Below are 14,540 nucleotides of genomic sequence, written 5' to 3'. Positions count from 1 at the left end.
CTGCTGTCAAAAATAGTAAATAGTAAGCAAATAGATCACACCAATTCTACTCATTATTTCCATTGATTTTAAGTCTGGACAGGGCTATTGTGATCATGTTACAAATTGTCTATTTATAGAAAGAAAAGTTTAAAAAATGGCAAGTTATCTGTTCTTGCCCCAAACTGATGGGCAGCATTATAACCAGCTGTTACCCTTCACTCCCGAGGTGGCTGCAGTTAGTGGCAGAACAAATGATCCCTTTGTGCGGTTTTGCATAAATGTTTGTCAAGTGTCTTGGGCTTCTCTCACAATGTTGGCTATTAAGAAACAGAAGTAAAATTCCCTAGAGCAGAAGTGGGGGGGGGAAAGAGTTATCCACTTAGGCTAAAATCCTCGTCAATATATTTTTGTCTCATGAGATTTCGCATGCAAACAGGAGAATAAAGTCAGTGATAACCATGCAAAGGGTGGTTGCAGAAGAATAGGCAGGTGGAGGGAGCACTTCAGCAATTCTGCGGTGGCACTAACCTTCTCTGGCTGGCAAAAAATGCTGGAGCCAGCATTAAAAAAAAAAAACCCTCAAAAGCTTTTGAGCATCAGCCTTGCAGCCAAGCACACCCAGCACACTTCGATTTTGATGTACAGTTTGAAACAAATCAATAGCAGTATAATAATACTCAGCACGCTGTGTAATTTTTATATCATTAGTTTTCATTTTCCGCTCCCCATGCATCAAAAAACTTACAACGGGCTCGTAAAGTTTATTTAGTATTCCATGAATTCCTAATCAGTTTCATTTCATAATGATTCAGAGCGGCCGTTGCCAGGGCCCCGGTGTCAAAAAATCGATAAAACCAACACACTTTTCCTGATGGCGGCTGCGAAAGGATCTATTGTAGGGGAATTATGATTTATGTCTGGGCTGCACCACGAGCAGCGGCAAGCGACAGCCTGGCTCAAGAGCTGAGATGTTCGCCAATAATGATTTATATGCATGCCTCTCCCCTCCCCCAGCTCTTCTTGCCCCCCTCCCGTGCACCACCACGGGGCCCCATATGCCATGTCGCAGCAGCTTTGGCTCTCGTGCCTCGCTGCAGCTGGGTGCTGCAGACGCAAATCCGAGGGCGAGGCGATCCTCGGGCCCACAGCTCGCCGTAGCTGATGCTCTCCCCTCAGCCTTCTGCAGAAGGACAGACAGAATGCCACAGCACTGCCCCAGTAACCACCCCCGCTCCCCTTGTCCCCAGGCTCTCGTGACAATCTATTCAGCTCCAGATGAGCACGGGGACAGTTCGATTTTCAGCTACGTGCAGAAGGTGCCTATTTATCTTGGGGCACCCATTCTGTCAAGCCTGCCCAGGGTAGGGAGGGTAGCGTGCGAGCGGCTCCGGGAGAGAGCCTGTGCGTTGCTGAGCACATGCAGACTTGGGCCAGAAGAGGGTAAAATGAAGACTGTGCAGGGAGATAAGGACAGTGGCATTGAGGTACTCTAAAAGAAAAGTTAAAGACTTTTAAAGAAAAACCCTTTTCTGAAGGCTAAGAACTGAGAGGGATGCAGTTACCTTATGTCATGTTGCACAATGTCCTTAAAATACAGCTATTCCGGGTTAGGAGGGTTGAGGATGGTTATAACTGATAATCTGGAAGTTGCTCATATACTGTAAGGAAGCAGTAACGTGCAGAGATAGCACTGGGTTTGCTTCATTTAATATGTTAATCAGGTCGGCGGTTCTCCACCAGGGAGAGGGAAGGCCAGAGAACAGTATCTGAAAACAGAAAGAGCAGGTACAGCTTGTTGTTGAAGTCCTGTTTACAGAAAGGATGAACAACGTCATTTAAACTTCTAAATGAATTTATTGAGATGCCTTTACTACTCTTCCTTCATTTCAATCGAGAATTGTCAGAAGCGGCCCTGCTCCACCCCGGGTTTGCTCCCCTCACACTGCTCCAGAAGGAGAGGGAGCTGTTGCTGCACTTTTAAGCACAGTCCTTCAGCCTCAAAGCCACGTCCAACTTTCCATCCTGATTTTATCACATTTATTAAGATGTACAGCAGCATGTATGATTAACAACTCACTTGCACCTTTTCTGAGCTCTAGCAGAAGCTGCAAGAAGGAAGATGTGTTTTGGGTCACCGTGAACCAACACAGAACACCAGAAGCTTACGGCACAGCCTGCTCGATTATGCCAGCTGATAAAGTAAATTAGTCATTTTTTTCCTATAGCAGAAATAGCCTGCTTTATTATGTACATTAGGCAAGAGAGGGAAGAAAAGGGGGAAAAATATTAAGAAAATAATCTCCCTTCTAGTTGAGTTGCTGACCAGAAATAAGCAGGTTCATGTCCAGAGCACAGTTGCTCTTGCCCTGAGCAGCAGACGATGCAATCACTCATACTTTTAAGCCTCTAGTCATCACATAAGAAATGCTCAACTTTGGGGGCTGGCTGGGGGAAGGGGTGCGTGTAACCTTCTGCAAGGATGGTTCATGCAAAGCATCGCCTTCCTTCCCTTCATCTGACAAGCTGGAATATTGCCTGGAAACTACCGCAAAAAACGTTCTGCACAGAGCAAGACAGCCACAAGCAGCTATCGCTCCTGCTCAACTGTTTTACAGCAGTCATACCTGGGAAAAAGGGTGGGTTATTTACTCCCCTCCACCCATAGTTTTGCACACAGAATTGCTTGCAGGCAGCAGGAGAAGCTTGTGAGCAGCCTGTCCATCCCCCAGGTGCCAGGCTCACTCCCTGCCAGTACTCCTGGGCTGTTTATCCTCTGTTCCTTAGAGTGGGCAAGCAGATTATGCAGGTATAAACAGTCCCTAAAACTTGGCTGCTTACCATTAACTTCTCAATATAAATACTATTTCATCTCCCTGACGTTTAACAGGAATGCTAGAACATTTCACCTAAGTAACACCCAACTAAACTATTACTATATGCTCCACAATTGGCATATTTTCCCTTTGTAACTCAGCAAAAGGACCAGGACATCACAGCACTGTATTAATGTCAGCATGAATTTGCCTGTATCAATGGTAAAAATGGTATTTCAGACACACTGTACAGTTATAACAGGCCAAATTCCCGCCTGCTGCATCAGAAGTCAAGGTTCATTGGAGCTACAGTATTAATTTGACAGACTGGGCATAAGCCACACGCTCAGCCCTGCGCTTCCTGTGAAAATCTGTGAAAGTTAAAAGAATGAACAAATTGATGTTTTAAAGCGAGTGTGTAAATATTGGAAATTGTGCCTTCTGGTTTTTCATCATCCTATATTTATTGATCATGTTCGTAAGATTTTTCTCTGTTAAAATAGAAACCTGAAATTTTCTTTTAAAAATAAAGCCGAGATTCATACCTAGTTTGCTCATCACCTAGCTCTAGATCTTTGAGGTAAACATTGCTTGGTCTTTCTATAAATACATGTAGCTAGAAGGTTGAAAATTAAGTATTCAGCACTAGCTCTTCAGCAAGTCTCTAGTAAACAAAAGGGAAGTTTAAGTTGGAATTATGCCACTTGGTTAATAACAAGCAGTTATGATGAGATGATTCAATAGCTTGGGTGAAATGAAGGTCCCAGTGATAGTATTTTATCCATTTATTTACATATGTCATGTTCTCACACACACACATTCACACTGTTTGCTGATTATCTCGGAGAAGCAAAGGTTGAGATCCCAGCTTCTCTTGGTCTCCCTCCTCCAGTATAACCATGGTCTTCGTAAATTAAAAGTACATCAGCTAGGAAAGCACTCCGAGACACCCAAGGGTGCTGGTGTTCTTATTTGGGGAGGAATTCTATGAAAAGCATCACTGGAACACAGCATCCTCTTTAACAGGAACATGCAAGAAATCATTACACATTTTTAGTACTTTCCTTAGTCTCTGACAGAGCAGTTGACAGACATTTGCTACCAGCATGAAGCCGAGTCTAACGGAAGTAATTAGCCACCAGCTTTTAAAATTTCTATTCTCTTTTTGAAGCGAGGCAACTGATTTATTTATTTTTAAATTAGGCTGACAAATGATGGTGTTTTAGGGAAACTTAAGCAACACAGGAGGTTTTGTACAGCCGTTCAAACCAAGAGCAAGTTTCACTATGTTTTCTCTCCAGCTGAATTCAGATTACACAAATGAAGTCCCACGGGAAGAGGAGATCTGGTGCAAAGTTCAGAGGTGAGAAGTAGCAAGATGTAGCCTGCACTCAAAAGGGGTTAAAAAAGGGGGTTCAGTGGAGAAAGATGCATGAAATGGTGAAAAGAGTGAGGATTAGACTCTTGACAAGAGTATTTCATGACAAGAGTGGCTTTGCAGCTACATACCCCTCCGACCCCATTCACGGTTCACTCATGCCTGCCTCCAAGATGTTGAGCAGTAGCTTGCTCATCAAGGAGCCCTACAAAAGGCACAGGTTCTTAACAACCAGTTGTGACTCCCCATGAGCAAAGGCAGAAGAACTGGGCCAGCAGACAGCACGCACCTGCACGTAAATAACTTCTGCATAAGAAAGTATAGACCTACTTTTATCACCTTTGAATTTAGCCCAGGAATTACTGGATAGAGTCATTAAGACCTGCAATCTTATTTACAAGACATTTTTTAGAAAGACAAAAAGACCTGCATGGACAACATAATTACATTTTGGTTAGCATAAGTTAGCAATTTCAGTACAGCCACATTAAAAAGAAAATAGCGTTTTCTTCCCCTCAAAAAAGTAGACACTGCTTGGAAATGCACTTTTATCATATGGGGGGAAAACCAGCTAAAATATTGAGATTTAAGGGAAAAAATAATCATGGGTTTATGTTCACAGGTTCCTGTGAATATTTTCAGCATATTTCACCATATCATTGCACGGTGGGCTCTGTTCATGCTGCCAGAATGGATGTTCCATCATTTCTATAGTGGGCCTGTGTGACATTCATTAAGTGCAGCTACAAAGGGAGAGGGTTAAACAGCGCGGCCTCTTTTCTCTGATTTGGTCATACATCAGCAAGCGCTCCAGGTTAAATGCCCAGAATACCGCAGCAGATGGATAGGGAGAAGGAGAGCGGCAGATACTTCACCCCACACTACTTAACCCAGGGAAATGAGTCTCGGAGTCGGTGTCATGGTAAAATATGGAAGCTCACTCAGATAATGTGCAGTTGAAAATTTTTTTCCCAAGCCTTTACAACTGACTGCACGTTAAGATACCACATGCCCCCTTCTGCAAACTGCCAGCTCACTCCGGCAATAGTAGCTATTTTTGTGTGTAATTTATCTTTATTGACTATCAAATAAGAATTTTAACTCATAGTGCAATCAGCAATATGAGCCCAAAACATTTCTTTGCCTCTAATTTCACCCCAAGAGAAACTGTGTGCTGGGAAGTTTATTCTTCCTTACCCAAAGTCCTTATGAAATAGCTAGAGTGGACACTTACTACTTTAAAGATACCACCCTGATGCGCTGTATCAGCGCCTGGAAGAACAGGCCATATGCTCACCTCCGTTTCAGGAGTGCTCCGGGACCTGCGGGCCTCCCAGTGCCAGGTGCTGCACAACATGGGGTACCTGCCCAGTCCCCCCAGAAACTGCGCATCTCATCCAAGATTCCTCTGCACCGCTGTCTCGTATTTCCCACTGCTGTACTTTCAGGTGTTGATTTTTATTTCAAAGGCTGTTTTAATTCTCAGGCATTTGACAGCTAAAGGTAACGCACATTTTCAATTGCGCAGCGTTCCGGTATTCTGGATTAGCCTGGCTCCACAACTGTGTTTCTAAGTAGTTCTATAAGAACCCCAAGCCAGTGTCTTTTGGAAAATGCACTACTTAGAGTCCTGTCACCAGAATGCTACCGTTGCGGCATTTTTGCAAGGCAGGCAGCCAAAGATGATAGTCCTACAATTCAGGGTCCCAAAGAAAGAGATCACTTGAAGCACATACTCACCTGATATTAAGCACATATACTTACACACCTGAGAAGCAACAGCAAGGAAGCTGCTCACAAGACTATCGCCAAGTGAGCGAACACATCCTTACTGAAGGGAACCTTATTTCAGAGATTATAAAATTAAGAAACAGATCAGAGGTGTGTCTTCATGCAGCTTAATGACAGCTAAAGAACTGGTATGATGTGTACGCCAGAGTCAGCCCCTGCACACACACATCCCTTCTGTCTTTTATTCAGTAATGATTGAAGTGATTTCATTCTTCCATAAAGCTAAGACTAAAGTTTTGCTATCCTAGTTCTCATATAGAAAGGAGGAGTAGGGTAAGAGTAAAGACACATTGCTAAGACAGCAAGAACAAAGCATTTGGTACTGTCTGCTTTGGTTTATTCCACCCCCCACAAGAAAAAAAAAAAGTAAAAATCAGAATCCAGCTAATCAATCCAAATAAAGACACAGTTAACACATCGAAGAATTTAGTACATGAGCATACATGCACATATGATCTTAAGGCTATGCCAATAATTTACATTCTGACATGGAGAAATAACTATTGAGTTGTAACCATAGTCTTTCTCTTCCCTTAATAATCATCACGGAAAATCCAGAGCCCTGCAACATCTATTGTGTTTTTTAATATCTCAGAAATAATTGCTAATCAAAGCTTCATGCGGTGGGGCCAGTAGGAAGTGGATACATGTCCTCAACACAAAATTTTCATGTGAGCTGAAGGAGTGGGAAGATGCAGGGACACCTAATTTCCACCTTGTGATCCAACTCCATCTGATGAAAAAGATTGCCCAGCAGTCAAAAATCAAAGTCACACTGTCCTGGTGAGAGCCGGAACGGTGACAGGTCCTAGCATGCCGGGAGAGCAGGCATGCAAGCAAGTGAAAATTTGGTCTCCACTAGGTGTGGAAAGTCGATGTTATTTGTTTTTAAAGTTATTTTAGCAAACATGTAGTTTTTGTTCTCTTATCAAGACTGATTCAATACACAGGGGTTCTACTATCTTATTAACCTTACCAAGTCTTTTCCATTATATTTTTAAAAAAATTATTACTGTTCATTAGTGCCAACTGCGTCACAAGAAATTCAGTTGGTTTTCCTGAATCTGTGGTGGTTACAGCAGTTCATGATTCGTTCCCTTCTGGCAGATGAAAGAGAAATTTACACAGAAAGAATTTAGTGGCAATTCCTTATCACTGAAATATTTAACATCTAGAAGAATTTTTAAAGCTGAGTAATGCAATACACACTTAATTAACAGCTTGCTTTGCTAATTAGGTAACTCCTTGCTAATGAGGTAGCAACAAGCTGAGCAGCAGTCCCGTACTATAAAAACAAGGTCTTCCCAGACAGTTTGCTACTTCTGTCAAAACAACTAGTAACACTTCTCCTTCCCAAACAGCTTTTTCTCCCCCCTGAAAACACCGCTCAGGAAGTGCTGAACACAACATTAACAGAGAAAGGCTGTTGTGTTTCCTGCCCTACGCCTTGCTTAGTGGCATCCCAGGAACACTGGGTAGCGCGACTTCTCAGCCCCAGGGTAGCTCCCAAATCCAAATAAGCCTTGTAGACCAACGCAAACCTCACTCACATCCCTAGCCTCACTGGCACAAGTCTGCCTGCAGACACAGGGACCAGTGTTATTAAAAAAAAAAAAATCAGACACAAGCACCTTTGTAATCCAGCCCTTTGCTCTTCCTGCAAGGGCATCTCCCAGCCAGATTTTCTACCAAGGGGAAGATTTAAGTTATATGTTTAAGTGTCATCACATACTTGCTGAACAATGCACAAGATGACTACAGGACTGGCAAACCAGCGTAACAGGAAAGGTGACATTTGGAGAAGAGAAAGTAAAGCACACCTAGACCACACCTTCTGGTTGGGGTTCAGTCTTAGAACCTGCGTCCTTGCTCCTGATCCACCTCCCCAGCACACGGACAGGGGCATGGAGCCTCCCGCAGAGACAAGCAAGCTGCCCAGAAAGCCTCTCCCACCTCCATTCAACCCTTGGTGATTACTACTAGTTAATTATACTGCAACAACACAGAAGCTCTGACGCAAAGAGGCACTCCATGGAAAAAAGAAAAGTGTATGTCCCTCTCCCCCAAACTGAGAACACCAATATAAAGACTAGAAAAGAAAGCTCCAAAGATCAAGCTTTTTCATGCTCTTGTCCAAGTGCCTCTCTACCTTCTGGAAAGATTTCTTCACTTCTCGCACCCAGTCTCCCTATCACAACAATTTTGACCTTCCTACTGTCCAGCCCGCTGTCACGTTTGAGTGAACCATTAATACACTGAGCATGAAATACAGCTGCTCTGCTTAGAGGAGCAGTTTCAGAGAACAGGAACAAATCTCATCAGTGCTTAAAAGCATCTTACACTCAGAAGAGCTAATTTCAAGCCAATATTCAGTCTCTCAGAAATAATGGAGGGAGGGTGGAATGAGAGACATTTGATGGTGACAGTTGGTTGTTTCTTAATGAAACAGATCTGGAAAATCAGATAAGCTTAATTTAAGCCTGGTCTTTAAAATAAAGAAACAAAATAGATATATGCAAGCCTGAATAGTAAGGGTGCAAGGGAAAAGCAGCCAAAGACGACCAAGTCAAGCTACAAGAAAGAGCAAGGTTCTTTGCTGCCACTGACAGCTGCAATTTTAAGCAGCTTTGTAGCATTTAACTCTCATACATATATTTTTCTGCCAAGGCTGTAAATCTTATCTTGCTATTTAAGCTGGAGATAATTCCAGGACTGAAGTGATCTTGAAAAAAACCATGCTTTAAGATAGAAATGCTGGCACAACTTCTCTTTGGGAAAGGTGCTACTAACAATAAAATTAAAGTGAACAAGCACTGGAGCTGGACCATTTGTGCCTTCTACTGCCAACACCATGTTTGTGTCAAGGTAACTTATTTCCATGGAGCACCCAATACAGAATCAATAAAATCAGCCTTCAGTGGTGTTGAACTTTGCATTGTGCAACGACAATAGCTCAAATTGAATTTTAATTCTTTTAATTATAATGGCGCTCAGAGGCCACATCACAAGAGGATTTTGTTCATCAAGGAAACGAAGCCACAACAGCAGCTGGCAAAAGATGTCAACATTAGATATTTGCACAAGCGTATAGAGGTATTCTGGGCTTTATCCTTGACAGAGTAGCCAAAACCCAACTGTCTCTCAGATAAAGCCAAGGCTGCACTTTCTTTTCCAGGGGTTCTTTACAAATAATAGCTGTTTTCTATAAAGAAAAAAGATAAACCCTTAAACTCTATTGATACCATCCTTAAAAAAAGTAAAAGGGGGGGGAAGGAAAGGAAAGGTTAGGGGATTAAACTTTGCAGATGCTTTGCACAGCCTGGCTAAAGCTCTGGGAAGACCATCTCAACCTTTGATCCCTTTGGGGAAAGAAGCAGTTATTTGAGCAGGCTTTTTTGGAACACATGCTGTGGACATCTGTGTCAGCAGACCCTAATCAAGGCAGAGTCATAGCGCTGGACCAATTTGTGTTCCAGGATTCAGACAAGAATATGAAATTCCTGATGGGATAACTAGCTACCTGTAGGGGCATGGATGAGTTTCCTGGATAGATTGTGAATGAGTGACAGTTTAATCCAGGTTTTTTCCATGTCTGTTTTTTTATGGTTTTCTCTTTTTTAAACCTAGGAGGCTTTTAAAGAGAGAGATGTTCAGGGCATTACCCAGAAGTTTGCTAGCTTCAGAAGGAAAAGGACTATTTGGTTCTTTGTAGTTTTGTCTCCATCTCCCTCCATTCCCAATTTGAAGCAACAAGAGTAAAAAAAAAATTCTTTGAAAGTTTCACAGGATTTTTCATCCAAGGAAGATTGATACAGAGAACCCTCTAATTTAGTTTGCACATAATCCAAACTAGAAATTTGAAGGGGAAAAAAAGCCTCCACACACTCCTCCCCTTGCACCTCTTGAAGCCCTCAAGGCCTTCCAAAAACTGAAGCAAAGCTGGATTGAGTTTGCCATTCATTGGTGCTGTAGACCTCTACCATGGTTCCAAATTCTCAAAATCCCAGATTACAAGACACAGCAAGGCTTTAGGGCCTGAGCAAGGCACTCAGTCTTTCACAGTGGCACAAATTGTGAGCAAAACCATCAAAGTAAATGGGCGAAGCAACTAATCTGTACACCTACCAGCTGGTTTCAAGCATGGCTCATCTTGACTAGTGCAAACCATCTCACCCTAACCTAATGGCTTCACCTGCCCCGAGCCCAGATTTAGTCTCATTTCAGCACACATGGCCAAAATCCCCAGCAGGAGCAAAGCCTATGCTCCAGCCTCTAGGACAAGGATTTGCAGCTCATTTCAGCATTTGACAGTCAAAAGAACTGGAATGTTTTTTCCTCTGTCTTTGCCCCTTTAGTTGAACGTTTTGTGAAACTCTCACCGAAAACCTTTCTCTCTTGCCTCTAATCCACTTAAAATTGTCTGGAGTAGTCAACAGTGCAAAATTCACCATCCCCGAGACAGGCGTAAGTAGTAGCCAAACATACAAGCACAAAGCAACTGCCTGATAGCAGACAAAGCAGGAACAGCTCTGTGTTCACTGCAAGCCACTGTCAGTACTGGTCTGACAGTGCCAAATCCAGACTCGAACTAGATGGTGAACTCCAAAAGTGTCAATAACTCGGCAGAAGCCCCGTGGCCTGCCCCAACTCAGCCTCTCACTGCCATGAGATCTTTTCCACTGGGCCACAGAATGGTTTAATAAATAATTTATCTGAGAGCGGAGTCCCATTAACAAAATACATTATACCTTTGCACACATGAGTGGTCCAACACAAGGTCAGAAACAGGAAAGCAGAGCACGGGGAAAAAACAAACAAACAAAAAGTAAAAATAAAAAAAAAGCCCCACAGATGATCACAGTGCATCCTTGGTTGTCTTGGGTTTGTCCCTTATTCTCCAAATTACCCACACAGCAAAAAAAAAATGGGACAGGGAAGTCCAGCTGTTTCAATAGCACAGACTTAACATGGGTCTTTGGCACGAGGATAAATTTGGCCCTGAATTAACAAGAGCAATAGTAACTGGAGTCTTTGAGAGGCATTGTCAATATTTGCTCCGCTTGTCATTGACAGAAAGCACAAATCCTGTAGCCTGCGTTTCGGTGCATTTCAAACACACTCATCTAGAAGCACTGAAGCAGGCGCTGCTCAGGGTGCTAATGCGATTAGCACCCACGAGAGACCTGCTGAGGCAGTAACCCTGGTGGGTGGGATGAGCTGGGTGAGCAGTAGAGAAGGGAGGAAAGGGGAAGAAAATCCCACTGCTATCATGTAAAGTGTCATGACTAAAGCGACACCAGGTAGTAGAAGCATCTATTCTATGTTAGAAGTAAATGCTTCATACGGACAGGTATTCTCCTGAGAGCATCTCTCCGATATGAGAAACATTTAGCATCTTGCCAGTTACAGTGTTATATGAACCTTCATAAATTAACCTAAACCTTTGTAATTATTTTTTACTCCCCCCACCCTCCTGCCTGAGACATTGGCACTGACAAGGAGTCCCCAGGATCCGTGTTTCTAAAACTAGTCTTAACACGCTAATGACATTATTGTGAGCTATGTTTATCAGAGTATGCCACTGGATTTTGACAGTCTTTTCCCAGTTACTTTCTTTTCTGGTTGGACACTGGGCACAGACAGCACTATTTTCTCAGCATGCTACTGAATTTCTCCCCTCATCCCCCTTTAGCAGGAAAGGACTCTGTTGAAAACTTTTCTAGCAGGATACAATACCAGAGGTGCGACTTACGGCTGCCAAGTTCATGGGCAGGTGGCAGCCTGCTTCTCTTGCAGGAAAATTACTTCTCCGATTTACTAAATTCACACAGCAAATTGAATGAACTATGTCCATGTTAGAAGTCCAATATGGGTCACCATTTCAATGGCTCTCAGTCACCGAGCCACGCACATGTCTTTGCTGTAGGGCGGGGAGAAAAGAACAGGCAACTCACCACCCTGCCACCAAGACAACGATTCGAAAGGAGAACAAGCACAAGACTTAAGAAGCAGCAGCTTAATCATCTGTTATTCTCCAGCCTGGTGGTGGTGGTGGTGGCCTTTCTGTCCACATTAGCGAGGTAACATGAAAGGAATTTGGCGTATGCAGCACGAGGTGTCTGCATCTTCACATAAGTACTTGCTTGCTCCACTGCCACTTGGCTTCTCTCGCACCTACAATTTCACATCTGCATAACTTCATTACTCTCGAGGCAACCTGTTTGGCTCCGGGGCGCCATCAGGTTCCTTTGGTCCCTAAAGCCAGCGTTTAATATAGCCTGCAGCCATTCTAGAACACACACACAGCCTCAGGACAGCTGGTACTGGAGTCCCAGTGGGGACCAAGCCCCAGCTGTGCTACGCACTCAGACACGGGAGGAGAGTCTGTCCCAGACAGCTCAAGACGTGCAAGTAGGTCTGTGATGCAGGCAAGTGACTGCAGCTCGCATGGACCACCGGAGCTGGCCTGAGTACCAGGGACAGTTAGAGGCATTTTCCAGCTGCAGGCATTTCTACCTTCTGCAGTCCTGCTGATTTCCATCATGCATCCCCTCACAATGACACCTAGAACAAAGCTGAACAACTGCATGCTCCTCTGCTATTACTGTATTTAAACACACTGCGCTATTGCAGGAAGCTATCCCAGCCAGACAAGGAATTTGCAGTCTGGGGACCATCCATCCACAGAAACACCACTTGAACCCCAGATGAGAAGTCCCATTTCATTAGTGCAATCCAGCTGCACCTAATTCAAACAGCAATGAGCTTGCTGTCTGCTTTCTTACATTACTTCTTCCTGAATCCTTCTGCTCCACTCTATGTCAGAGGAAAAAAAAAAAAAAAAAAAATTTCTTTCCTCCAGAGCTAATTCCCATACACTGCAATGAGAGAAATGCAATGTTCTGAGCAATAAAAGCTGGGAAGTGGAATTATTTTCTGCACCATTCAGACGGAAATGAAGCCTAGCCTCAATTCTGCCACCCACCTGGAGCCATGGTATGATCCTATAGATCTTTAGATCAATACTGCATCATAGCTACAAAACTAGAAGGGGGAAAAATAAGAGGCACAAAATCAAGGAGTGTAAATTTTAACTAAATTAGTTCTGTAAGGGTTCCCCCCTTCTTTGCCACTTTTTGGCAAAAGGTACAGCAGTCGGCCGGGGGGACAGAGGAGTGCAGACAGAGCATTCTGCTTCCTTTAAAAATAGCTGGTGTTTATTCCAAAGGTCATTATCCCTCACCCCAAATAAATGCACGAGATTATGTTGCATATTTTCTGTTTGACTATGTGTGGAGAGAACAAGAGAGAGCGATACACCCTGTATGATTTCTTAATGATTCACTAAATTGCAGCATCTCCACAGGTGGAGTGGTTTGAACCTCCTCCCTGGTTGCTATCCACCCAGGCATTTTGTTACAGGCTACCAGATGAGTTTCTGCCCACACAGTAGAGAGATAAAGAACGACAGAGTTTTGTGTTTGTTTGCTTGTAATTTAGGACTGCCTTACATCACAGCACATAGCAGAACAGGACATCGGCAGGGAGAGCTGATGCTCAGGACTGTTTTCCCAACTGCCCAATTCCCTGGCTCTCCAGGGACATCTCACTTGTGTCTGAGAGACGGTTATTTCATGGACTCCAGTACATGGGCTCCAGAGAAGCACTGCTCAGAAACCACCTGAGCAATAAAGGGGAACAAAATTGTGTCCCATATATTTATTTTGACCTCTCAGGGGCTTCCCACCTGGGAAGTTCACCTTGTTCCTCTTCTCCAGAGGAGACTCTAGCCCCTACCCTAGAGGTGGCCCAGAGACAGAGATCACTTTGCTGCAGAGGGCTGCCAGCCCCCACGCCTCCAGGCACATCCCCAGAGGCCAGAGAAGGGGAAACAAAACATCAGAGCCCTACAAGTCCCTCAGTAGCTTCTTTCTACCAAGCAGAAGTACAAGAAGCCAAACACAGACATACAGCAAGCCTGCTATGTGCACCAGGGACACCACACTGCTATAGCAATACCCACCACCTCCACATCCCAGCCCAGAGAAGAGAGCAGTAACACCTTACCTTCCCCTCCAGATGAACTGCATGTACAGCAGAGTCCCAGCGCCAAAGCAGCAGCTCTACGTGCGCTTTCCAAGGCACGCACCAAGCAGGTAATGCCCTGCTAACCTACACCAGCCCAGCGCAGGCACCACTCACCCTGCTGGAGGGGAGAGACCAGACCCCCAGCTCCTCCCTTATTTCACCAGGGTCTTGCTAACCACCCGCAGCTGCAGGCCCCCGTGATGGCAAGGGCAGGCAGGTTTGCTACGGGGGAGCAGCCTGGCCTCCCTGCCCGCCCATCCATCCATCCATCCATCCACCCACCCACCCAGCACCTGTGGCAGCACCTGTGGCAGCACCTGTGGCCCTGCTCAGCCACTGGCCTCTCGTTAAAGGCCCATCTTCAGGGTTTGGGCTGATGCATCAAAGGATAACTTGCTGCTGGCCACCCAGACGTTGTCTCCTAGCTCATATCTGAGACTAGCATGGTAAACACTGCTGGTATTTATTACCTTCCCAATCACTGATGT

The 14,540-nt window shown here is 44.3% G+C and overlaps 1 long non-coding RNA gene across 1 annotated transcript; it reads right to left on the bottom strand.

Annotated features, from left to right (window-relative positions):
- Positions 1-672: 672 nt before the first annotated feature.
- Positions 673-14,167, bottom strand: LOC148056321 (uncharacterized). Its single transcript, XR_015703535.1, has 3 exons — positions 14,032-14,167; positions 1,545-1,748; positions 673-1,162 (listed from the first exon to the last, which is right to left on the bottom strand). It is a non-coding gene; the product is annotated as an uncharacterized LOC148056321 (long non-coding RNA).
- Between the last annotated feature and the right edge of the window lie 373 nt (positions 14,168-14,540).

This window comes from Nipponia nippon, unplaced genomic scaffold (assembly GCF_047370975.1).
Source record: "Nipponia nippon isolate SJK-2023a ecotype South Korea unplaced genomic scaffold, ASM4737097v1 scaffold_15, whole genome shotgun sequence".
Classification (NCBI taxonomy): Eukaryota; Metazoa; Chordata; class Aves; order Pelecaniformes; family Threskiornithidae; genus Nipponia; species Nipponia nippon.
Note: the sequence above shows the minus strand (reverse complement) of the source record. Positions and strands in the feature narration are given on the sequence as shown.